Source organism: Labrus bergylta, chromosome 6, assembly GCF_963930695.1.
Source record: "Labrus bergylta chromosome 6, fLabBer1.1, whole genome shotgun sequence".
Taxonomy (NCBI): Eukaryota; Metazoa; Chordata; class Actinopteri; order Labriformes; family Labridae; genus Labrus; species Labrus bergylta.
In genome coordinates this window covers 654184-662997 of record NC_089200.1, presented here as the reverse complement: position 1 = coordinate 662997, position 8814 = coordinate 654184, and positions in this window count along the sequence as shown.

Genomic DNA, 8814 nt, shown 5'->3' with positions numbered 1-8814 from the left:
GCATTAGTGTCCCATTAACTGTATAGAGGTGACACCACAAAGTATACGAGTTAATGCCCGACGAGGTGTCCAGTTATCAGTCATGAATGGACGAGGTGGAGGAGAGAACTGTCTGCCGTGCAGTCTATTCATTACTCATGAACCACCTTGAAGGGCATAAACCCGCTTATAGCATGGTCACTTACTAAATGAAATAATAATTAGACCACTAATTTATATCCTATGTGTTTTTCCAGTGAAAATAGAATTGTTTTTAAAAAACAACAACTCTGTTTCCATAGCAACGCCTGAGCGCTTGACTACAAACTGGAATGAATGGAAGGCCTATGGCCAGAGTTTCCGTTGTCATTGACCGTGTCAGTCTCTAATAGATTTGATTTGAGATGTACATGATTCCTAAAAAAAACATCCCAAAACACCTGTAATGTTTTGAATATGCAGAAAGTTATGAACAATACAGTTGAATAATTAATAGTAATTCAAAAATAATTATAATTTCATATACATAGTAAAGAAATTTCCGCCATGAATTAATTCAGAAAAGGCACAAATTGTTGCATAAAAATTCACCAGAATGCAGGAAATGAAGTGTTTCATGCTCAAAATTCTCTGGAGGGGAACCCTCAGACCCCCCCGCTGAACATTTGTCCCCCCAATGTTGAATCCAAACCTACGCCCTTGATTTAAGGCACATATGCCCTCAGAAGTCATGTTTACCTGTGAATGGGGTGAGAGAGGAAAGTGTTTGGTACCTGGATAAAACATGATGTCAGGGTTAGCTTCCAGCAAAGAGTTGAATAAGTCTCGGCTAATGTCTGATCAGCCCACAGGGCTAAGGCCACTTCTTCAACATGTGCGTCGTCAAGATTGATTCCTTGTTTCGGCTACAAAATTAAAAGTTAACTGAAGTGCTGCACCTGACAGTAGTGAAACCACATGTATGGCCAGGCACCATCTTATCTTAAAGGCTTTCTATGTGATTTCTTGATCCAGCAGATGTCGCCCTTGAGCACCAGCATGAAACCAAAACAACTCTCGCTGCATTGTTGTGTTAGCATGCTAATGCTAGCGATCTTTATTATGCTGGTATCTTCACACTGCATGTAAATTGACCTGAAATGAGCGTGATCTAGAAACACAGTTAAGCAGTGAGTACAGTATGTTATTCTTCTTTTCTCTAGTCCCTCAATTAAACAACTTTTATACACGAGGGGAGGAGTCAGCCGGCCGTCCCGGCGATGTAAACAAAGTGAAGATAGGACTCTGACAACTCTGAAAACATCACAGACAGTGGGACTCGGGTGTTACACCCATTGTAGACAGTCATGACTCACAGAGTTCTGTGTCTTAGTCTTTGTCCTGGCAGGTTCGTTTGTTCATTAATCTAACTTTGTGACATTGTCTGCGTTTACAATCAAGTTGTAAAAAATAAAAAATGAAATATTTTTTAAAAGTTCTTTTTGAGCAGTTTGTTAGAAATACAGAGGTCGTTCTCGTGGTGTTCGTTCTTAGGAGTTGTTCTTGTTTTCTCTCAAGATCACGAGTTCACTAAACGCAGCTGACTGAGTGGGACGATGCGTTCTTCCGGGTATTGCGTAATACCAAATATTACTGGACGAACCCTGAGTGACGTCACCCGTCTGTTACGGAGGCAGGAAATCGCTGAGTCACTTCAACCCAGGAACAATTAAAAACTCATGGTGTAGCCCAAATGATCAAGTTCAATTTAGAACTGACCGTTGGCTGATTTCAATCCCCTTATTATTATGAAATCAGTTCAGATATCTCCACTGACTGATCACAGTAATATTTCTCTTTATATCAAACCTGCTAACAGAAGAAACCATCCAAACAAATATTGGAAATTGAACTCCAGTCTGCTAAAAAAACAATGATTAATAACACCTGTCAAGAAATGGGAGTTCCTAAAATACAAAATACATAGATTCAGTTTATCTTTCAGTAAAAAGCTTTAAAAAAGATTTAGAAGAAAAAGAACTGAACATGAGGCCATATAAGAGTATACCCACTTCTTAAGGCACCTCTACACTACTGGTCTGTAGGGACTTGGTTTGGAGACCGGCCGGTTCAAGTCCTGATGCGGACTAATATGGGAGTTGGTCTGGTACCTGGAGAGGAGCCAGGACATTTCACGAGTACTGCCAAGCTGCAAAACACCAAAACCTCCAGCCGCTCTGATGCAGTCCCTGTGTAGCAGCCTCACTCTGACATCACTGATGCAGGTCCTGTGTGTGTGTGTGTGTGTGTGTGTGTGTGTGTGTGTGTGTGTGTGTGTGTGTGTGTGTGTGTGTGTGTGTGTGTGTGTGTGTGTGTGTGTGTGTGTGTGTGTGTGTGTGCGTGCGTGCGTGCGTGCGTGCGTGCGTGCGTGCGTGCGTGCGTGCGTGCGTGCGTGCGTGCGTGCGTGTGTGTGTCTGTGTGAGAGAGAGAAACATGTCTCTAATAACAGAGTGTAAACCTGAATTTACCTCAGGGATTAATGAGAATGAGAAATTTAAATAATTTAAAAAAATGGAGTCCATCGAGATTCAGCCACTCTCACACTTTACCCTAACCCTGATGAACTCAGAGAGAAGAGTTCTGCTTCCCCCTGGTGGCTGAAGTGTGTCTTGGCTGCTGACAGTGACGTCAGTGAGGGTGAGCAGAAACATGAAACATGTTCCCACAGTATTATGGGCCCTAAAAGAATCAATGATGACATCATTCAGAATATTTATTTGAGAAAACTGAAGAAAAGAGTTCAAGATTGTCTTTGGAAAACTTCTAAGGTGAGGTCACTTTATTTATACAACAAGATAAAGAATTTACCACCAATCAGTAAAACAAGGTGAGTCAAAGTAAGGTAGAAATGATCCATCAGTAAGACTTCAGTACAGACTGTAAATCTGAATGTTTGATGCCTGAGTGACAGCTACACGCCTTATTGTGAATAACTCTTATCCTTCATCAAATCAAAACTGATGAGTCATCAAAACATTCACCCCCCGTACAGTGTGTGTCCATCCAGACATGAGCTAATCACACCTATTTGGTTTTTTGAACCAGGCTGTAAACATGTTCATCTCTGCTGTAAAAACAGGCTTTTTAGAATGGGTGTGTATGTGACTTCCTGTGCTTCTGCAGCCAGCCTCTAGTGGACACTCCAGGAACTGCAGGATGTTACACTTCAGTATCGGCTTAATTTTTTTCAACACAGGAAACTGATATCTCACTGATGGCTGCTGGGACTTTGTGTATCTTCTCGTCTTACAGGGCGGTTCTTTACACCGGCGTCCTGACAGGAGGAGGAGAGGAGACGTCTTTTAAAACGGATATCCACTGTACCTGCCGGATGTTTCTGGGATTCCAGCCACACTCACATTCACAGCATGTCTTTGGACTGTGGGAGGCGGCGTCACCTCGTAGTCAGCGTGTTGTTTACCTCTGTTGATCAGCTGATATTTGAGTAAGAGCTGGAAACACACACACACACACACACACACACACACACACACTCTCTGTGGGTTTGGACATGTTCTGGGTCGGCTGCTGTTCAATGAGCCGGAGAGGAGTTACATAAAGTTTCCATCAGATCGATCAGATTCACACATCTGAGGATTCAGGAAAACTCTGCTCTGCTGCTCCCTCACACACACACACACACACACACACACACTCTGAGCAGCTTTCCTGGCATCAGGCTCAAACTGCTCAGAAACCATGGTGAGGAGAAAACGTGCAAACATCCAGGAACATGAAACTCGGTTGTTCCTAAAGCTCCTGGAAAGAATCTGATTCTGTTTCCAGATGTGCAGAAAAACTCTGAGCAGAAGTGAGAGGATAAAGACGGCTTTCTTCTACGGTTCTTCTATGAACGTTGCTTAAGATTGTGCATGTGTTGGTGGCTCGATCCAAAAATCAAAGGTAAATCATTATTTGTGAATGTGTGAAAATAAAAGTGGCCCTAAACAACTTCCCTGTTGCACTCCACAGCTCACAGCTTTTACTTAGGAAAAGCTAGCATTAAATTACCTTTTTATCTCCTCTGGGTGAGATAACTTTTATTCTCAGCTCTCACCTCCACCTTTTCTGATCCAGGAAAAATCCTACGCCCAAATAAGGAAATTGTTTCTCTGTTTGTCGCCATCGACGGTCGTTTTCTCTGTAAGAAGAAAAAGTCACAAATGAGAAATCAGCGTTGTCCTTTGAAAACAAACTGTTCAGTCCTGACCTAACACACACACACTCTCTAATATTAGTTCCTGGACTGGTGTGTGTGTGTATTTGTTCTTGTCCGGGAGTGTGTTCTGGGACAGATCAATATGAGTGTGTAAACGTGTGTGTTTGATCTGCTGACACAGGTGATGAACCCCCGCTGAACACAAACGTCATTTTATCTGTCCCGTTAACGTGCATCAAGACAAACAGATACACACACACACACACACACACACACACACACACACACACACACACACACACACACACACACACACACACACACACACACACACACACACACACATCCCTGCAGGGCGCACTCTGTCCTCTTCTCTGATGACGGGAAATCTCTCTCTAAACAGTAAAGCTCAGTCTTTCCCGTCTCATCTCAGCTCTGCGTCTGATTGGTTGACACACTTCAGAGCTGCTTGCTGATTGGCCTGAGGCTGGCTCTGCAGCAGCCAATCAGCTCCGTCCGTGCTGGTGGTGTGCTGCATCTCATGAAGGGTCTGACTGCCGGGAAGAGACGGGAGGATACGAGCATCACCTCCTCCTTCCCCTCCGCTCGCTGTTTCCGGGAAGTAAGAGTGTGTGTGTGTGTGTGTGTGTGTGTGTGTGTGCGTGTGCGTGTGCGTGTGCGTGTGCGTGTGCGTGTGCGTGTGCGTGTGCGTGTGCGTGTGCGTGTGTGTGTGTGTGTGCAGTTACTGTTCCTGCAGGATCATGACTCAGCGTTTGTCAGATGCTGAGTCGTTCCTCTGCAGATCTTTATCTCTCTCTTTTAATTTTCTGTGTGATTAAAGATGGCCGCCTGCAGCGTGTGATCAGGTTGAGTCGTCGCGCTGAAGGTGACAAAATGAAACGAGGTCGGCGTGACCGAGGTCATAGACCTCATCCTGTGTTTGTCTGATCCCAGCAAGCATTGCAGCTTCGACCTCTGCTGCATGTTTTCAACAGTCTACTCCGTCTGCAGGAATCATCCCTGAACGTCCTGCAGAACAAAAACTTCCTCTTCACTCGTCTCGTTCTCTCAGTTCAGCTGCAGAAACAGGAAGAACATCTGCAGCTGAATTCATCAATCACTCAATATTTGTACGGCACCAACTCATAACAAGTGTAATCTGGAGACGCTCTGGAGTACAAATACTTCGTTACCTTACTTAAGCAGAAATTTTGTGTATCTATACTTTGCTGGAGTAATTATTTTTCAGCCGACTTTTTACTTCCTACTCCTGACATTTTAAAAATCGCCTCGTTATTCCGATTTCATTTCGGCTTGTTTTCATTCCGGCTGGTCATCGTTCAAAAACACAAATAAAACCTATGCAGATAAATCGCGCTATCCGGATAGAGTGAATTTGATTGTGGTTGGATGAGAAGTATAAACATATACCATTCTGACACCCTATTGGTTTGTACGCGATCCATCGCACCTGCACATGACACAAACCACGTCACAGCTAGGAGACAGCAGACGTATGTAGCCTAGTACGAAGACGTCCATGACAGAGACTCAAGAGAACTCCAGCAAAATGTCCCAAGTTTGAACATTTACATTCTAATAAAGACTGTTGATAACATGCCTCTGAAGACTTTTTGCACCATTACAATACTTACAGGACACGAGTCATCATATCTTCAGCTCCATGGAACACATGTTAATGCTCAGTAGTTCACATATATGGTTCTTTAATGTATTTGTACTAAAGTTCATTTTCAATGGGCATAAATGAACCTGAAACAGGTGCATCTCAAATGTTTCAACATTAACATTTTAATATAACATTATAGTCATTATGGCCTTTAGAAAAATGTTATTTTGGGGAGGTGGGGTAGAGCACTATAGAACCCTGTAGCACGGCTACAGCTTTTGTCCCCTCACATTACTTTAATACTTGAAGTAGTTTTGAAACCAGAACTTTTACACTTTGAGTAAAAAGCTTGAGTTGATACTTCTACAGAAGTTTTTTTAAACCCTAGTATCTGTACTTCTACCTGAGTAATGAATGTCAATACTTTTAACACCTCTTTTAACACCTCTGGGGGGGGGGGGGTCCATAGCAGCAGGCCGTCCCCACCAACAATCCCAAGGAATCTGCATCATACGAGATCTCAGGATCTCCCAGGAAAACATGTTAGTAACTAAGATTTACTGATGACATGCAGTGATAGGATGTGAACACACAGAGAGCGATACCTGACTCTTAAAGAAAGCTGCTCTCTGCACTGAATATGACGCACTTTGGGTAGAGAGTGAGCAGGGAGACAGGGAGGCGTCTGATTGGTTCATCAGATTGGTACCTCGTGGCAGACATTGGTTGAAGTTTTTACAGACTTACAAACTGATACAGATGATGGATTGTCTTTGTTCCTTTTTCAGAGAACATGAGTTATTAATGTCTGTCAGGACCTAAAGACAATTTACACCAGAATCTGAAGAAGTGGAGGAAATGACCAACCTGACTTTAAGGAGTGGAGATCACACTTCTTCACATCAGCCGTTACAGCTGCTTGTGTTCAAGATTATTTTAAAGTCCCGCCTCCACAAAGAAGCTGACCCTTGTACACATATAGACGACCTACCTCTGTTCTCGAGGCTGCATCTGCTGCTGCCAGCCACCAGGTGGAGCTGTGACATCTCAGATGAGCTGATTTACCTGCTGTGGGGTTGTTGTGAGGAAACCAGACAACATGAGTCACAGACACAGAAACAGTCAGACAGTCAGACACAGACAGGCCTGACTAATGCGTCTCCTTCACTGACCACCTCGCCGTCTGTAAATCTCAGACTCTGTCTCTTCTCTGTCTTTGTGCTGACTTCACTGTCTCCTTTCACAGCTCAGCAGGAATCCTCACTTCTCCCCAAAACTCACTGAAACACCTCTGATTCACTTTCCCCCCCCGGTTCAACATGACTCATGAAACTTACTGTCGAAGCACTTTTTCTGTTTTTACTTGAATCAGGATGAATGTTGGAGAGTTTAAAGGAAACGTTCTCTGATGCTTTCATTTTCTGATTCTGCACGAATGCTCACACGTGTTCACTTCTGCTCAGTGTGCATCTTTTTCACTGAACATGGTCTGATTTAATCTGCACATTATGGAGCTCCTGGAGTAAATATCCCGTTCATGTTCTCCATACTGCATTTGATGATCAGCCATGATGTCATAACCATCTACAGGTCGACTGACCACGAGCTTCCTGAGTGTGAGACGATGGTTTCTGCTCCTGAAGGAGACACAAGTTCATCTGATATCAACCTCGTTTTAAAAACAACACAGTTTATTCATAATGTCGGGAAAAGAACTACGCTACCCACAATCCTAGAGTGTCACTGCGACGTCTCTGATTGATGGAGCTCGCTGTCACCATGGCGATGTTTAATGTTTCAATCAATAAATCCACAAAAATAGCTTATAAACTTTTTTGGGGGGCTTTTTCTGTCTTTATTTCTGAGAGATGGAAAGCATCAGAGGTCAGGGAGAGGGGGGGGGGGGGGGGGGGGGGGGGGGGGTGAAAGGAGCCACAGGTTTGAACCCGGGCCGCCCGCTCAGAGGACTACAGCTTCCGTACATGGAGCGCGCTCACTAACCTCTAACTTCATTTTTAAAGTATTTTTTGTTCAAATGACGTCGATCTTCATCTTAAAAACACGTCAGGTATGATAGGTGCCTTCTTTCTCAGACTTTTGGTCCCAGTTCAACTGGTGGTGTATACTGGGACAGACACATGTTTCCTGAGCTCGTACTCTCCACTGGGTAAGTGTGCACACAGATTGTCTCTGTTGTTTGTGAGTCAGCTAAACTTTCTGTCCTGAAGTCTGATTCTGAAGCAATCTGTTTTTCTCGATGTTCTCCACATGTTGTCTGTGTCGGGATCCGAGCGTCTGGCAGCAGATCAGATCAGTCTGCTGAGTCATGGAGCTGCTCGCCCTCTCTCTCTCTCTCTCTCTCTCTCTCTCTCTCTTTACTGGAATCTCTGTTATTACCAACTTTTATCTTCAGGGCTCTTTTGCACATTTTCTGCTTCACACTGGTGCTTTTTATTTCTTCTTTCTAAATGTGTCATCTCTTCTGTTTTCCACTCGTTCCTTTGCCTCAGCATGTTCTGCTGCAGGTCTGCACTTCGTGTCTGATGGATCAGTGTTTGAACATCTGTGTTTTCTGCTCACTGAGCAGCAGAGAGGACGTGAAGTCACTCGACCGCCCGACAAACACTTTGATGGTCCAGCGTTGTTAAAACGACCACAGCTCAGATTTCTATAAAGTGCTCTGCTTCTCTCTGCCAACAGGATGAGTCGTATCACACATGAATGAGAGGTAGAACATGTAGGAACAAACAGGAGCAGAAAGTTAGAATCGTCCTCAGAACACGAACAGCTGAGGGCGAGATATGAACCAACAAGACGTCGACATGTGCAAAACAAACAAAATAACAAACAGCAGGGAACAAGATGTGAACATACAGAGTCCCTGAGTGTGCTCACCATGCCTGCACTGAAGCTTCAGTGTTTAGCCAGCTGAAAATAAATCCCTGGAGGGGGCAGAAACAAAAGAGCTGCTCATCAATCAATCTTTATTTGTAAAGAGCCAAATTTA